We start from the raw sequence: 16,256 nt of genomic DNA, 5'->3' as shown, positions 1-16,256 counted from the left end.
CCCCATTCAAACGGCCACCAAGTTACCTGCTCCTGAGCAGCGTTTCCATTTTGGACTCTCTTATGATTGCCACGACGGTGCAGTCTCTTGATTCCTCCCAATCTGCAAACCCTAAGGATGCGTGTGGTGCCCGACCCCCCCGCAGTCTTCCTGCCCAGAAGCCAGTGCAGCCCCACGCAGAGGTGAAGCTATGCTCTACGCCGTGGCATGTTTCCCTTCTCCCCTGCGGCGTCTCCAAGCCTCGCGGGTCTCTCCTGCACACAGCTTCCGTCTGCAGCTTTCTCCAACGCCATCAGACATGAGTCCTTGGGGCTGGCTGGTGTCAGCACCAGACATGGACTCTCCACCAGCCCATTGGACATGCCCAGACAGCACTGCATCCTAGGAGTGGGTGCAGATTAGTATGAGATTGGGACCCCAGCCTGTTATGTAATTTTGAGACATAATTATGTTATTCTGACAGGTTCAGCTCAAGGATGAGTGAAGCCAACGTCCTGCATCACCCCAGAGCTGGTTAGAAATGTAGAGTCTCAGGCCCCAGGCTAGACCTACTGAATATAAATCTGCATTTTTTTTTTTTTTTTTTTTTGCGGTACGTGGGCCTCTCACTGCTGCGGCCCCTCCCGTTGCGGAGCACAGGCTCCGGACGCGCAGGCTCAGCGGCCATGGCTCACGGGCCCAGCCGCTCCGCGGCATCTTTCCGGACTGGGGCACGAACCTGTGTGCCCTGCATCAGCAGGCGGACTCTCAACCACTGCGCCACCAGGGAAGCCCTAAATCTGCATTTTAACCAGACCCCGTGGTGGTTTACAAACACATTAAAGCCTGAGCGGCACTGCTCTATACCATAACTGACAGATCAGGCTGTACCTAAGAGCTGATGCTGAAGCGATTTTCCAGATTTGGGGAGGCATGCAGCGTAGCGTGTTTCAAGTAAATCCAATGATTGCTTGCCATTAAATCCCTATAGAGATTTTTTTTTTTGGTCTTTACTGCTTTCATTTAAATTCATATTTTATTTGGGGATTTTTGATATTCATGTTAGTCAATAATGGAGCTTGATATTGTATATTAACTTGAATTCTCCTCCCCCTCCATTCTTCTTGGGTTAAGAACTCTGATAATAGAAGGAAACTGTAGAGCTGACATTCAAGGAAAATCCAGAAAATGAATTCCTTTTTATCTTCAGGCAGAGCAGCGCCAATGAATAGAGTACTGTAATAAAACCTTTTTATATGCCTGTCATAGAAAGACAAACCTTTTCCAGAGGAAATGGATTTGAGTATTTGCAAGGTATGATAAACAGCCTGACAAAAAAGGGCCTGAGTTTCCCTTTTAAATGTTCAGGAGGGGGCGGTTTTAACTTCCCTTGTCAGGTAAAAAACAGAATTCATCATCAAAGCCACTCCAGCTGAAATTCAGAAATGAGAACTAGACAATCAGAGTGGAAAGCAATGATTTAGAAATGTGTTAAAGGGGGTAGTTTAATGAATAAAGTGTCAACTTTCTAGAGGAGTAAAAATAAATCATGCATCGGCTTAACCAGTTTTGTTCCCACAAGTTAGCTGGGTGCAGCTGGCTCTAGCATTTGGTGTAAGGAAACATTAAAATCTAATTCTCACTAAGATTTGTATACGTGAATTGTTGCTAATGATGTTAATAATGGCATTATATCCATTTTATGACAACTCTATTCCAGAAAGTGCTAAAGGGAAAAAGAAAATTAGGCAAATGGCCCTAATTTTTGCTTTTTCCACTCAGCAGGTAGCCTTGAGCCCTAGAATCGTCCATCAGGAAATGACCTGAAGTCCAGGTACAGAACTGTCTGGACTCTTGGAGTTGCTGCCCTGGGTCTCGGTTTCCAGGTGTGTTTGTTTCCTAGGGCCGCTCTGACAAAGTACCACAAACTGGGTGCCTTAACCAACAGACATTGGTTCTCTGACAGTTCTGGAGGCCAGGAGTCCTAGAGCAGGGTGTGGGCAGGGTTGGTTCCTTCTGAGGACGGTGAGGGAGAGTCTGCTCTATGCCTCTCCCAGTGTCTGGCGACTTGCTGCCAGTCTTTGGTGTTCCTTGGTTTGTAGATGCATCCTCCTGACCTCTGCCTTCATTTTCACATGGCGTTCTCCCTGTGTGTGTGTGTCCAGTCTTTCCTTTTTTACAAGAACACAAGTCATGTGGGACCGGGGCCTACCCTAATGACCTTATTTTAACTTGACTACATCTGCAAAGACTCTATTTCTAAATAAGGTCACATTTTGAGGTCCTGGGGGTTAAGACTCCAAAATATCTTTTTTTTTAGGAGACATGATTCAACCTGTAACACTAGATGAGGCCACTTTATAAAGAGGTTGTTTGATTTGCTAATAGCTAAACTCCATGGTCCTATTACACTCTTGAGTATGGGATCAGCATTCAGCAAATCATCACTGAATAAAGTAATTCCTTACCTAAGTATACACACTTACAAAGTACCATCATGTACCTTTGAGGTATTGATATATGATACTTATTTATAAATCAGGAAATGGAAGCACTAAGAGGTTAACAGAACATGCCACTCACATTCTGTAGCTATCAGTTTTGTTTTCTTGTTTATTATTTGTCTCTAACTCAAAGTGTGGGCAGGGGCCGTGATTATTTGCTTAATGCTTTATCTTCCGCACTAGCGCTGTGACTGGCACATAATGGGTGCTCAGTATATGTTTGTGGTGTGAATGAATGAATGAACAATGGGGACTAGCAGTGGGGATCTGAATTCAGGCTTTCTAACTGGAAATCTAGTTCTGTGTTGTTATGAATAAATGGACACATTCCCACCATTCTGTGGTGTCCAAGACCAGTTTCTACTCTACAGTGAATGACTAATGGTGTTAGTGTGATGTTACAATAAGAGATATCTGTGGGTTGAAAAAAACTCATCTTCCTAGATTTTTAAACAACAAACTTAAGAAGGTGTGGCTAAAAAAAAAAAACAAAAAAACTTGGGCTTCCCTGGTGGCGCAGTGGTTGAGAGTCTGCCTGCTGATGCAGGGGACACGGGTTCATGCCCCGGTCCGGGAAGATCCCACATGCCGTGGAGCGGCTGGGCCCATGAGCCATGGCCTCTGAGCCTGTGCGTCCGGAGCACAACAGTGAGAGGCCCACGTACCGCAGAAAAAAAAAAAAAGAAGGTGTGGCTAAGCCAGGGGCTTTCAAATCTTTCTGACTGTGACCCACAGTAAGAAATTCATGTGACATATCTTATTAACACACATACAACTGATACAAATTTCATTAAACACTACTTAACCTTCCTACATGCACTAGTCTCTGACCTCTCCTCTCCCCTCCTCCCCTCCCCTTCCCTTCCCTATGCTTTCCTTCCCTTCTCCTCTCTTCCATCCCATTTAAAAAAATGCTAATTTGCACTTTCTAAATTGATTTTTATGATGCACGAATGAATTGCAACCTGCAAGTAAAAAGTGGAAGAGACCACTAGCTGTTTATGCAAATTCATCACCCCATTTCTGGCCACACAGTGAGACTACATTTCCCTGCCTTCTGTGCATTTAGGTGTGACAATGTGTCCAAGTCCTCTCCAGTGGGGTGTGAGTGGAAGTAGTGGATACAGCTGTCAGGCCCAGCCCTTGTGGGTCCTTCATGCTCCTTTCCCCTCCTGGTGAACTGGGAGGGCAGTTCCCAGGGAGACCTCAGCAGCTGCCTTCTGAAGATGGCAGAGCATTTGTCAGCCTGGGCACCTGGACTCTTACAGGAGAAAGAAATTCACTTCTTGATCTTCAGGCTCCTAAATCTTTGCAGTTATTTGTAAGGGTAACTTATCTTATCCTCATTTATCCAATGACCAAGTAGCGGCTTGACTTTTGAGACACAATAGATCTCTGTTTCATACTCTTCTTTTGTAGCTGTGGCCATATTTCAGTTTACAGTGCTGAGCATAAATATATCTAGGGAAGAACGGCTGCCCCAACACCTCCTGAATATAAAAGTCCTGGAAGATGACCTCATCACCAAGGCTACGCTGACCAACTGAGCATGGTACATGTGAGATGGGCAGATTCATACAATTGCTGCTGCCTTTTTATATGCAATGTGAAACAGCCCAAATAGCATGAAAGCACACATTTGTAAGAAGGAGAAGACCAGGGCTTTAATGGGAAAACACACTCCAGATCTGAGCTATCATGACAAATCATCCAATTTAAATCTCACACATGCTTTTTGGGTCTCCTCAGCAGAGGGTGAGGAAAGATGGCCGTTATGTGTTGGCTCTCCTTGCATGCCTGGGACAGAGAAGCCCATCGTGGCTGTATAAAGCAACACTTACATTTCCTTCCTCCTTCTGCTTTTCCTCTTTGATGTACAGAGTTCCCACCTGTACTTATCTGCATGTTGTTTCTTGCGATTTGCTCTTTACTAAGTAAGGAAAACTAAATGATGGAATTGTAGTTCATTTTCTTTTCACCTGCTTTTCATCTAATGGCAACCTTCATGAGCAGCAGTAATGACCAAGGGTAACAGGAGCTGAAAGGGAGGAGAGAAAGCAGAGGCCTGCATCATTTCTAAACTGAGTTCTTTCACATGTCATTTAGAAATGACTAGAGATGTACATAAAGTTCTCTTGTATAAGACTTGACTTTAGGTAAATTCAATTTTCCATAATCATCTTCACCATTGAATGGAAGTATCACAGCGCTGGAAGAGGCCTTACAACTTCTAGTCCAACTGTCTCTCTTTACAGGACACTGAAGCCCAGAGATGGTAAGGGACATGTCCAAGGTCACAGAAATTAGTTTTTGCCAGAGCCCGTACTAGATTCTATATTTTCTTCATGCCTGAGTTTCTATTATTTAGGGTACGCTGTATGCCCTCCCAGAACTGAGAGTTTTTTTCCTTCCTTTCCTCCCATCCTCTCCTTCCTTTCCTTTTTTCCTTTTTTTTAATTTTAATTTTTTAAATTGAAGTATAGTTGATTTACAATGTTGTGCTAGTTCCAGATGTACAGCAAAGTGATTCAAATATATACTTTTTCAGGTTCTTTTCAATTATAGGTTAGTACAAGATATTGAATATAGCTTCCTGTGCTATACAGTAGGTCTTTGTTGTTTACCTCTTTTATACATAGTGGTATGTATCAGTTAATCCCAAATTCCGAACTTATCCTTTTCCCCAGCCACTTTCCCCTTTGGTAACCATAAGTTTGTTTTCTATACCTGCGAGTCTATTTCTGTTTTGTAAATAAGTTCACTTGTATCATTTTCTTAGATTCCATATATAAGAGGTATCATATGATATTTGTCTCTGATTTACTTCACTTAGTATGATAATCTCTAGGTCTAACCACATTGCTGCAAATGGCATTATTTCATTCTTTTTCATGGCCGAGTAGTATTCCATTGTATTTCTTTTCTTTTCTCTTTTTCTTCTTTTCAGATGCTGCTGACAGCTGTGTTCCCTGTGGAGTAAACTGCTTGCCTGGTTACCTCACTCTGGACACTGGGATCTTGACTGTGTGAGTCTGGCGGGGCACATCCAGGCTGGGAATCTATTTACAGTTAACGCTGGGAGGGGTATTATGCTGTACTATAAAAGATGACAAATGGGATATGCTGGGAATGACAGAACTCTCACTGTGGAATCAGAGCACGTGTAGATTACTTTAGGGGTGACCCAAGCTGGCCATTTGCAACAATCATGAATACCATCCAGTGGTGTTGAGGGATTCATTTCCATTTCCCAACCTCCTGGTAAGATCCTCAACCAAGTGTGGCCAAGGGACCAGCTCAGCCCTGGTCTCATGCAGGCCTCTTTCTTACACACCCTGACCCTGTTGACCCTTTGTCATGTGGCCTCGCTGCTCTTGTCCCAGACCAGTCTGTGGGACTATTGATTGCTTGTTTCTGGCCCTTATGAGAGAATTCTCAGTCTTGCTCTGCCATTGCTCCCAGTGTATTTTCAGCCTGAGTCTCCATTGATGGTGTTTAAAGGAGGCTAACGTCCCTCACCAAGCTCAGCAAAAACACTGACTTCCTGCTGACCCCAGGTGTCACAGGCTGTCTTTTCCCAAAGCACTGGGACTTGCCCCTGAGGAGCTGGGCTTGCCCCACTGCCTCTACACTGTGACACGGCGAAGGGGCTTCCCCTGTGGCTTAATTTGGTAAAAAGAGTAACTTCCAGATTGGAGCCAAGCAGAAAATGGGCTCCTCTTTTGCTTTAAATACAGAGGCCACTCTGGTTCCCAGCCAATGGGGCTACACCAAGCACTCTCCTTGGCTGCTAAAGTTCTCCATTTGATTGGTTACCTTTTCATACCTTCACTCTCAGTGTGGGCTGTGCTAGTGGACTCGAAGTACCTGCTACTCCCACCCCCCAGACAATGCTGGTTACTGGGTGGGGAGAGGAAATGGTCACAGATAGTCATATACTATGGCCTTGATTCTTCAGGGCCCTCAGATGAGTTGGGGAGATGAGGCTGCCTCCAGGGTTTGTGCTTTCCATTGCATACCCGTTCACAGAATGTGATTTGATCACTGAGACTGTGTTTTGGGGAAACCAAAACCCCACACACAACTCTGGGGGGCAGCAAGAGTTTTAAGCTCCCCAGATGTTCTAGAAGATGACCAAGGCAGAGAGCTGCTGCTCTGGAGGGCTGGTGGGCCCTGATCGGCGTAAGGAAGAAAGCTGTCCGCTGGCCAGGACGCCCACATTGGAATGGTACTTAAGAGAGAAAGAAATTTTTATTCTGTGAAGTCCCTGGAAATTTGGGATTTATTTGTTATAGCAGCTTAGTTATCCCAATTAATATATCTTTTTAATGAGCTCAGGGAGAATGCCTCCTCGGCATGCCATGATTTTCTCTGCTCCAACATCTTCCAGCTGCTTTGTTCTGTCAGATTAAACTGTCCCAAAGTGGGCAGCTGGGGTGCTGGGTGCTGGTGGGATGCAGAGCGGCCCATCAGCTCTGGCATCCCCAGGTGCTCCTCCTGTGACCTTGAGAACTTTGAATCAGGAACAGCGCCCCTGCCTCCTCCGCCCCCCATAAGCTCACACAGGGAGATAATCATGGTCTTGTTTGAAAGGCGGTGATTCCCTCAGGTTTTGTTCTGTGATCCTATTAGGCTTTGTAATTCTGTTTACTGATATCCAGTGCTCAGGATGACGCCTTCTATTCTGTGGGCTGGTGATATGATACCGCATTTAATTTTTCCAAGTTTTCTGATACCACTCAGTGGGGGAAATAATTGTTTGTGTGTAATTGCAGAATGTTCCCACCTAATCGTCTCAGAACCGCAGGGCATGTATTTGATTTCTTTGATTGATCTGTTTTGTGTATGTATTTTTCCAACATCTTGAATAATTTAGGGGCAATCCTGGGTTGGTGGCTCATTTGGTGTCTAGCGATTATGAGTCCTTCTGAAGCATATTTCACTCAAGTGTCTGAAGGCAGGAAGGAACTGCTTTATAACAAGACTCATTTTTACATGAACTTGGGCAAACTGTGTGGCCACTCAGGTTCCTGGAATCTAGTGCTTACCTTCAGCTTAAGTTGCGTTCTAAGAGGCAGGCTTGGTCCTATCTCCTGACATCGGCATTGATGCGTTAAGTTTTCTGTTGGCTCTAAGCTCCTTCCTGTGTGTTAGTTGAAAGCCATGATGAAAGGGAAAATAATGCCTGCTGGAGCTCCTGGACCAAACTAGAAACCCTAGTCATGGGGAGGAAGTAGGGTCGGCTCTGGAGCGGAAGTGGTTTGTGGTGGGGGAATAAACAACAGTACTATAGATGCTCGGGAATTATTCTGAGAATGTAGAGAGCTGCCTCCACCCTCGAGGAGGCAAAAGGATTCATCTGTCCCAAACTCTGCCCTTTCCTCCCCCTCGCCTTACAGCAGGACTCCCCAGCCAAGAGGTGAGGATCTCCCCTGCTAGATCTGGAAGACTTCCCTCTCTGTCATGCTCTTCTCTTGGGAGCTTTCCAGAATTACCAGTGGGAAGGGGGACAGGGTGAAGAGCAGGTCCCCTGTCTATGCCTCACAGGGAACTTAACTGGTGCCCTTCACTGAGGTGAGGGCTCAGGTCCTCCTTGTCAGAATCCTCTCCTCAAAGTGGTCTCAAGGGTCTTCCCTGGTGGCGCAGTGGTTGAGAATCTGCCTGCTAATGCAGGGGATACGGCTTCGAGCCCTGGTCTGGGAGGATCCCACATGCCGCGGAGCAACTGGGCTCGTGAGCCACAACTACTGAGCCTGCGCATCTGGAGCCTGTGCTCCGCAACAAGAGAGGCCGCGACAGTGAGAGGCCCGCGCGCTGCGATGAAGAGTGGCCCCCACTTGCCACAACTAGAGAAAGCCCTCGCACAGAAACGAAGACCCAACACAGCAAAAATAAATAAAATAAATTAATAAACTCCTACCCCCAACATCTTCTTTAAAAAAAAAAAAAGTGGTCTCAAGGCTTTGGCAGGACAAAAATGCACCTCGTCAGTGACCTTCAGCCAAAGCCCACCAGGAACACACCTGTGGTTGAACAAGTTGGGTTTGTTGCTTGTTGTAACGGGGGAGACACACACCATGGGGAACTTGGGGAGACTCAGTTAAAGGGTGTTGGAAAGAACCTACTATAGGATTTGGGCTTGTGCTTGATGATTTGAGGGAGGGGTGAAGAAATTAGAATAGGATGCGTTCCAAGAGTGGGGGTAATTCTATCATTGGGTATCTTAACCCGACCGTAGAAGGCAGGATGAGTGAATCAAGGCTGGAACTGTAATTGGTAAAGAAGAGGGGTCACTCATTAGCAGGATAGGAGGACGTGTCGTCATTTTTGCACTTTGTTTGTTTGTTTATGCGGTACGCGGGCCTCTCCCTGCCGTGGCCTCTCCCGTTGCGGAGCACAGGCTCCGGACGCGCAGGCTCAGCGGCCATGGCTCCCGGGCCCAGCCGCTCCGCGGCATGTGGGATCTTCCCGGACCGGGGCACGAACCTGCATCCCCTGCATTGGCAGGCGGACTCTCAACCACTGCGCCACCAGGGAAGCCCCATTTTTGCACTCTGGATGATGTTCATATTTTTGTGTGAGTGGTCTTGTTTTTCCTTGGATCCATCACAGTCATTGGTGTTCTGTGAAATCGCTCATATTCAACAAGGTCTGGCTGTACATGTCAGTGCCAGCTCCTAGCAACACCAAGGCCTGGCTGACAGAACCAGGACCGTTCCCACATGTCAGTGGCTGTTTTCTTGTTCTCAATCTGGTACACTTTTGATCATTAAAAGATCGAAATTGTTCTGAATTGCTAATGTAATTAGCCACTTCCATGAGCCTTCTGAGGGTGCTCTCCTGTCCCTGCCCCACTGTCCTCTTTCACCTCTCACAACCCACTAGTTAGTAGCAAAGTAGGGAACCTTCTGGATCTCCCCGCTCCACCGCTAGCGTCTGTCCTGAGGAGTCAGCGCCCCTGTGGTACCTGCTGCCAACGTTTGGAATACCACTGTGACTTTAGGATTGTAGATCCTCTCAACATTAAGACTGAGAAGAGGCAAGAAGCCAGAAGAAAGGGAAAAGAGAGGAGAGGAGAAGGAAGAAACAAGACGAAAATAGAGTGAAGGGTAAATAAGTGAGGAGGAGGGTAGCTGGAAAAATGAAAAGACGTCTAGAAAATGAAGCAGAAATGAGGCCCCAGGAGTGAACTTAACAAAGGCCAAAAACTGGAAAGAAAGAGCTGAGGAGGGAAAGAAGGGAACAGAGAACAAGAGGAAAATTCAGACTAAGGCACCCCGCTTAAGCATCTTACCTTATACAGTGGTTCACTTGTATTGAATATGTCTCGAAATGAATCTGCCAGCAGCTGGAGCTTGGAAAACAATCATTTTGTCAGAGACAAGTTTGGGTTGGAGTTGGATCAAATTTGACAGGGTTTAACCTGTAAAGAAAACAGGAAATGGGCTCTCCAGTCTAACGTTGACTGTGGCACAGCATCAGGGAAGCTGGTTATGATTTGCAGCTTGGCGCCTCCGCTGCTTTTCTTTCTGTTTCATCCCGTGATGCCCCTTTGAATCCAAACTGGCACAGGCCGCTGCGCAGGTATGAAAAACCTCGCTGTCCCTGAGTTAGGATGAAAACCAGCGTGCGTTTCCCTGCCAAGTCTCAGAGAGAAGGCAGTGCGAGCAGATCGTGGAGGAAGCTGCAGAGAGCCTTGATTAACCCACTGTGATGGAGCGGGTATCGCACGCAGAGGACTTTTCTTGGCTTGTGGAGAACTTCTGCAAATAGCCAGCGGGGACCCGGGAGCGGGGTGGGTTCGCGATCCCTTTCCTCTGAAGTGGTGGTTCTTTGAATTGATAGCATAACCACTGTTCCTGGGAACACAGGGCTATTTGAAGGCATCAGTGAGAGGGAAAGACAAGGTAAGCACAAAGCAGGGGAGACAGCGCGCTGGCAGGTGGAGGCTGAGTTCCAGAAGCCAGAGTGAGCCCGGGAGGTCACTTCATCCCGAGTTCTTAATACTGCTCTGTAGCCAGAGTCCTTCTGGAAGCTTCCAGTGCCCGACTGTGTGGGGTAGAAACAGGTGACTGTGAGACTTAGACCAGGGTAAAGTAGATAAGATACAGGGTGACTTTCCATGAAATCTCTCTTTAGAGATTGTTTTCCCCAGAGAAATGAGTGTCACATTTCACAAAACATTCAGAAAAGCTCTCACCAGCTCTGGGTCTCCTTCGTGTGTGTTATGTTCTGTCTCAAGGAAATAATGGTTGGAGGAGTTGTTCTTTGCGGGGGCTTCCTTTGTCTGGGCACTGGAGTTTGTAATTTGCCTAAATTTCTTTGTTTTCCATTTTTGGCTGGGTGAATACACCTGGAAAGTTGGATTTCCTTCCGGGTCACGTAGGGGAAAGTCATTTTTACTGAAGAGGGTTCCTCTGGGTTGTAAATGTTTTATATCTACCTCCATTGGAGATGACAGTGTATAATGTGACTTTATCCAACAATCTCAAACCTGACCATATCATTCTTCCTTCCTAAGCTATGGGGCTCTAAACAGAGCCCCATAATCTCAGGATGAAACCCAGATTCCTTGCTATGGTTGCCCCCTTAGGATCTGGCCCCTCCCTGCTTCTCCTGTCTCTTGTGTCACCCTTGCCTCCACAGGCTGCCTACATTTCCTCTTATGAAAACCCTGGGAATCTTTCCGAATAAGTTGTTCTCCTTCTTGCTTTTCTGCCAATGCACAGGCTGTTCCACGAGAAAGCCCTCGCAGGCCATGCCATCTAGCTGGGCAGAAAGGACTTGTCCCTGTTACATTAGACTCATTCAGGTTCCAAGGAAAAGAGACTTGTCCACAGTGTTTTGGGGTTTAATTTGAAGACGCTTAGGGAAATAGGGAAAACAGAAAATTGTCTTAACCACTGCCCTGCTGCACTCACAAAAACCAGGAGTGTTTGGCAACCGTATCCTATATGGTTCAGGATATAGTATGGCTTCTCTCATTACCGGCTCCCTACCTAGTGCTCCGTGTTTGTGACGCTGCCTCATCTATTTCTGAGCTTTGCCTGTCTGCCGGTACTGCTCTCTACCTTGTAGGTTTGGTTGATTCATGGCTTCTGCTTACTGCTTTTTTCAAAGTGAGTTTTCCCACTTTCATTGCCTCTATGTCTGTTTTCCTCTCTGTGTGTGTTTCACATTCAGATTTCCTTAAGAGAGGGACTCTAGGCAGTCCACATACAGGATGAAAAGATACCACTGAGCCTGGCTTTGGTTCTGGGCCCCCCTCCCTGGGCACTGGCCAACCAAGAGGTAGTTGCCTGCAGGTCAGGTGCTAGTCCTTGGTCCAGTCAGCTGTGGCCAAGGTAGCAGAGTTCCCTGGTGGAAAACATATCAACCTAGGATAAGGAGCATCAGAGAGGGGCCATTGGTGGGTCAGCATAGCAAAGCTTCTCAGAAATGCTTGTGTGGGCTGCTTAGTACTCAGAAATAGGATAGGACAGCAAATAAGTATCATATTAGTAAAATATACAATGAGTGTTCTTGACCAAGTCAGAAGTGGCTGAGACCATTATGGTCTGGGGTGGGCATTCCTCTGGTTACAGTCTCGAGGATAAGCTTCTCAGAATGGCATAAGGTCTTCATGGGATCAGGCCCCATCCTGTTCCAGCCTCTGGATCCTCCCTGGATGATTGTGCCATGTTTATTCAGATGTCACTCCTATGCCATCACTCTGTGTATTCAGAAGAACTCCTATGCTTCTTTAATTTTGAGATAAAGCATAATTTCTTTCCTGAAACCATACCGTACCTCAGATACTTAACATCTTCCCCCCAGCCCTCTGTACCTGCCTCTGTTACAGCACGTAGAGCACTGGGCTGTGATTCTTGGTTGACATGCCCACCTTGTTCACTGGACTGCGAGGAAAGGGGCTGACTGTGATTTATTCATTTCCATATCCCAGTAACTAGCCCGGTGCTTGGTACTGTAATAGGGAAGAGCCTTTGTATTCTATCACAAGTTAATCACTAAAGGGATGTTGCCTATAAGCTTAAATTATACGTAATGGCACATCTCTGGGAACCCTGCTTCCCAGGTAATGACCATAAAGCTAAAATACCTTTGTTTAGCTCACAGGAAACATCCTGACCAGGTCCACCTGTGAATGACTGCAGGCAGGAAGAAATTAACACACCCCTTGGAGGCCGATGGGAACCAGAAAGTGTTTGACTTTACTCCCTCCCTTTTTAGTATAAAAGAAACCTGAATTCTAACTCAGGCAAGATGGTTCTTTGGGGCATGAGTCCACCATCTTCTCCATTAGCTGGCTTTCTGAATAAAGTCATTATTCCTTGCCCCAACAGCTTGTCTCTCAATTATTGGCCTGTCGTGCGGTGAGCAGTACGAGCTTAGACTCGGTGACAGTACCTAGTACTACTGCTAGGACTAGCTCCTGTTTATTATTACTCTGTTCCATGGACTGTTCCAAGTGTTTTATGTGTATTAACTAATTTAATCCTCTCAGTAGGAGCCATAATGATTCCATTCTACAATTTGGGAATTGAAGCACAGAGAGGTTGAGAAACTTGCCCAAGGTCATGTAGCTAATATTTAGTGGAGTCAGGATTCAGATCAGGCAACTTGTCCAGTCTGTTTTACCCACTAAATTATACTGTCTCTTGGCAATAAATCTTGTAGAGGAATTAGTAGGCATTCAGTTAGTATTGAGGATATAAAGGAACCAATGCTGGTGTTTTGAGGAGAAGAAAAGTCGGGGGGAAGGCAGTGTAGGGGAGGGAAATGAGGAACGAAGAAACACATCTACAGAGCAGCAAGTACCAGCCTTGGGAGGCAGGCTGGATGTTAGTTGGACCAGATGGTGGACAAGATAAGAGGTTGGGAGTGACATGATTAAAAGCAAGTTTTAGGAAGATTAGTCTGGCTTCAGAGTACAGGATGGTTTGAAATGGGAAGAGGATAAGCACAGGGGTCCAAATAGGATGCCCTTGAAATAGTCTTGGGAGGCAGTAGATGATGAGGTGATGAGCGTGGACCTGGAATCAGGTGATTGAAGGGTTTGAGACTTAATTCTGTCACTTGCCAGCTGTGTGACTTCTCTCAGTCTCCTAGCCTCTGTTCCTTCATATATGACAAGAATTATTACTCATCTCGCAGTTTGTTGTAAAGGTTAAATGCATGTTTGCCAAGGGCTTAGCACAAAACTGACCTTCTTCTTCTTCTTCTGTCTTGGGTGGTAAGGGCTTGTGCCACTGTGGTAGCACTGGCAAGAGAGAGGATGGGAAAATTAGACCCAGTAGAACTTGCTGATTGATGGGCTCTGGGAAGTTGGGGCAAGGAAGGGTCAGTGCAGGTGGTAATTCAGGGAGCCTGGGTCCTGCGTCTGGTTTTGTCACTAACTACTTTGGATGCATCATTCATCCACATGGCTGGATCTTGGTTCCTCCCCTGGAATGTAAAAATATTGGACTAAAACTCATTTTCCTTCCAGCTCTGAATGCTATGATAATACAGCCAAGAGGTTTGGAATCTGGAAACTGGGAGAATATAAAAGATGGTCAAGCTCTGCCTTCTCCTCCAAAGATATTTCCCCACCTCCTTTACTTTTTATTAATCCAGTGCTTTGTTCTCCCTCTGAGTTGGCGATATTATGGTTTCTTTTGTTTTAGGCAAATGGCTCCAAAATCTCAGCCATTGATGGAAGGTTTTGCAAGCAGAGCAGAAGGTTAATCAGAGATGAGTTTTTCCCTGGAGGCTTCTGGTCGCCCTGTCCTGACCTGAACCTCCTCATTTCTTTGAGATGCAGAAGCCAGTGACTTCTCAAACAATTTACTCTTTCTCTTCCTCTTCCTGAAGGGCATGTCCTATGCTCTTCTTGGTCAGTCTTCAGAGCTGGCTTATGATGATGGTCCTAGGATAACTTTCCCCCTGGACACTCCAGCTGGGCATCCTCCAAAAGAAAGAGGGTGGGGCCTGTAACTAGCAAGACACACATTGCAGTCCCCCGCTAATAAATATTTTTATGTTTTGAGTGTTTCTTTGCTTGGATTACATCTTGCTGTGGGTGAAATGAAAATGTGTGAGCAGTTGCTGAATCTTCTAGTGAGTGAGTTTCCATGGCAGCCCTCAGAGGGTCGAGTCCCTCTCCAAAAGAGAGTAGCTTATTTTCAATTAACCAAGGGCAAAGAGGTCCTTACTGTAATTTTGCTTATGGAAGCTTCAGATAAATTTCCCCAGCCCTTCAGGTGCCATATGGAGCTGGGAATGTTGGTTTTTAATCAAAAGGGGAAATATTATCAAATTGACCTACTAGGCATTCATCAAGCACCTACTGATAATTCCACCTGCCAGCGATGGCAAATTTCCACTCTTTCCGAGTTCTGGGTTCAGTGCTGAGGCTGGAGGTCTACTTAGCAGGAGAATTAATTGTGGCTTCTTTGGGCTACTGACCAAAAATATGGGTGCAATCAACCACCACGTTAAATATTTTGAGAATCGCAGCTCCTATGAGGAAGCAGAGATAATAATTATCCATATGTGCTCTACAAAAGAGCAGCTCAGCCTGTGGAAACTTACCATAATGCAACTGAAAGAATTGAGAACAATTCTGCCCTAAAGTCCTAGAAAATGAGATTCTACTTGACCCAGAGGATGTCCACAATTTCTTCCAGTTCACTACTTTTATCTTCTGATGTGTTCAACTTGAAGCCAAATACAACCATTATTACTGTCGTTTTTGGTTCTTGTGTTTTTCCATTTTGGAAATTCGTTTCTTTTTCAGATATGCTGTATCACTTTGTAGAGTTTCCTATTCCATGCATATATATTCATGTTTGTCATTTATTTCTTTAAACATGCCATCAAAGTTTTTTTCTTTCTTTCTTTTTTTTAATAAATATGGGTCTAATAATTCCACCATCTGAAATCTTTGTGGATCTGTTCCTGTGGTCTGTGATTTTTTTGGATGGTTCTTGTTTATGTTCAGGTTGGCCTGTTTTTTTGGTATGCCTGCTAATCTTTGACTGCTTTCTGGTCATTTCTGTTGAAAAATTGTTTGTGTGGGTCCTCTGAAGCCTAGGTTCGATATGTTTTCTTCTGAGATGAGCTATCAATCAGAACACCTCAGGGTTTGAGACCCAGTGGCTCATACTCCAGGCCGTATAGAATGCGGTACAAATTTGTAAGAGGGCTGGCCCTGGCCACAAATACTCAAGAATAGCTGTTTTTCTTTTTCTTTTCCTTTTCCCTCTCCCTTTTTACCACCAAAACAACCCTTTGTGAAGTTTCCAGAGGTTTGAGGGGGCAGAGGCAGGATGAGATCTGGTTGCACTTGACTTGAGATTATAGTCCTTTTGGGTCTCAGACCAGTGTGGGAAGGGTCTCCCCAGACTCCTCACTCTCGGTGGGCTTGAGCCCAACTCCTGTCTCTCTAGGTCTGCTGCTGGCAACTGGAGTCATTTGTGTCATTGGCAAATGCCCTCAGATCATAAGCAGTTTTGTAGGTCTCATTTTTGGCTTACCTTTCTGGTTACAGAGTTTCATCCAAAAATTAGCCTGCAAGTTCCTCAAGTCTTTTCAGATAGTCGATGTTTTTCAGTTGTTTTTATTTTTTACAGTCTTATCCATCATTTTTCTTTGATTTAAGCTGGACGTTTGATCTGTGTAACATAGCTTACTTTTTCTAGATACTGGGAGGCCACCATGATCTTTTAAAATACAAGTCAAGGGGCTTCCCTGGTGGCGCAGTGGTTGAGAATCTGCCTGCCAATGCAGGGG

At 45.6% G+C, this 16,256-nt stretch overlaps 1 long non-coding RNA gene across 1 annotated transcript in view; it reads left to right on the top strand.

Annotated features, from left to right (window-relative positions):
* LOC109548275 (uncharacterized) overlaps nucleotides 1–16,256 on the top strand; it is a 389,180-nt gene that overhangs the window by 92,073 nt on the left and 280,851 nt on the right. Inside the window, exons 4-5 of the long non-coding RNA XR_004522820.2 lie at nucleotides 1,762–1,865; nucleotides 5,431–5,509. This is a non-coding gene — a long non-coding RNA (uncharacterized lncRNA). The remainder of the gene's footprint in view (nucleotides 1–1,761; nucleotides 1,866–5,430; nucleotides 5,510–16,256) is intronic.

Source organism: Tursiops truncatus, chromosome 17 (assembly GCF_011762595.2).
Source record: "Tursiops truncatus isolate mTurTru1 chromosome 17, mTurTru1.mat.Y, whole genome shotgun sequence".
Taxonomy (NCBI): domain Eukaryota; kingdom Metazoa; phylum Chordata; class Mammalia; order Artiodactyla; family Delphinidae; genus Tursiops; species Tursiops truncatus.
Note: the sequence above shows the minus strand (reverse complement) of the source record. Positions and strands in the feature narration are given on the sequence as shown.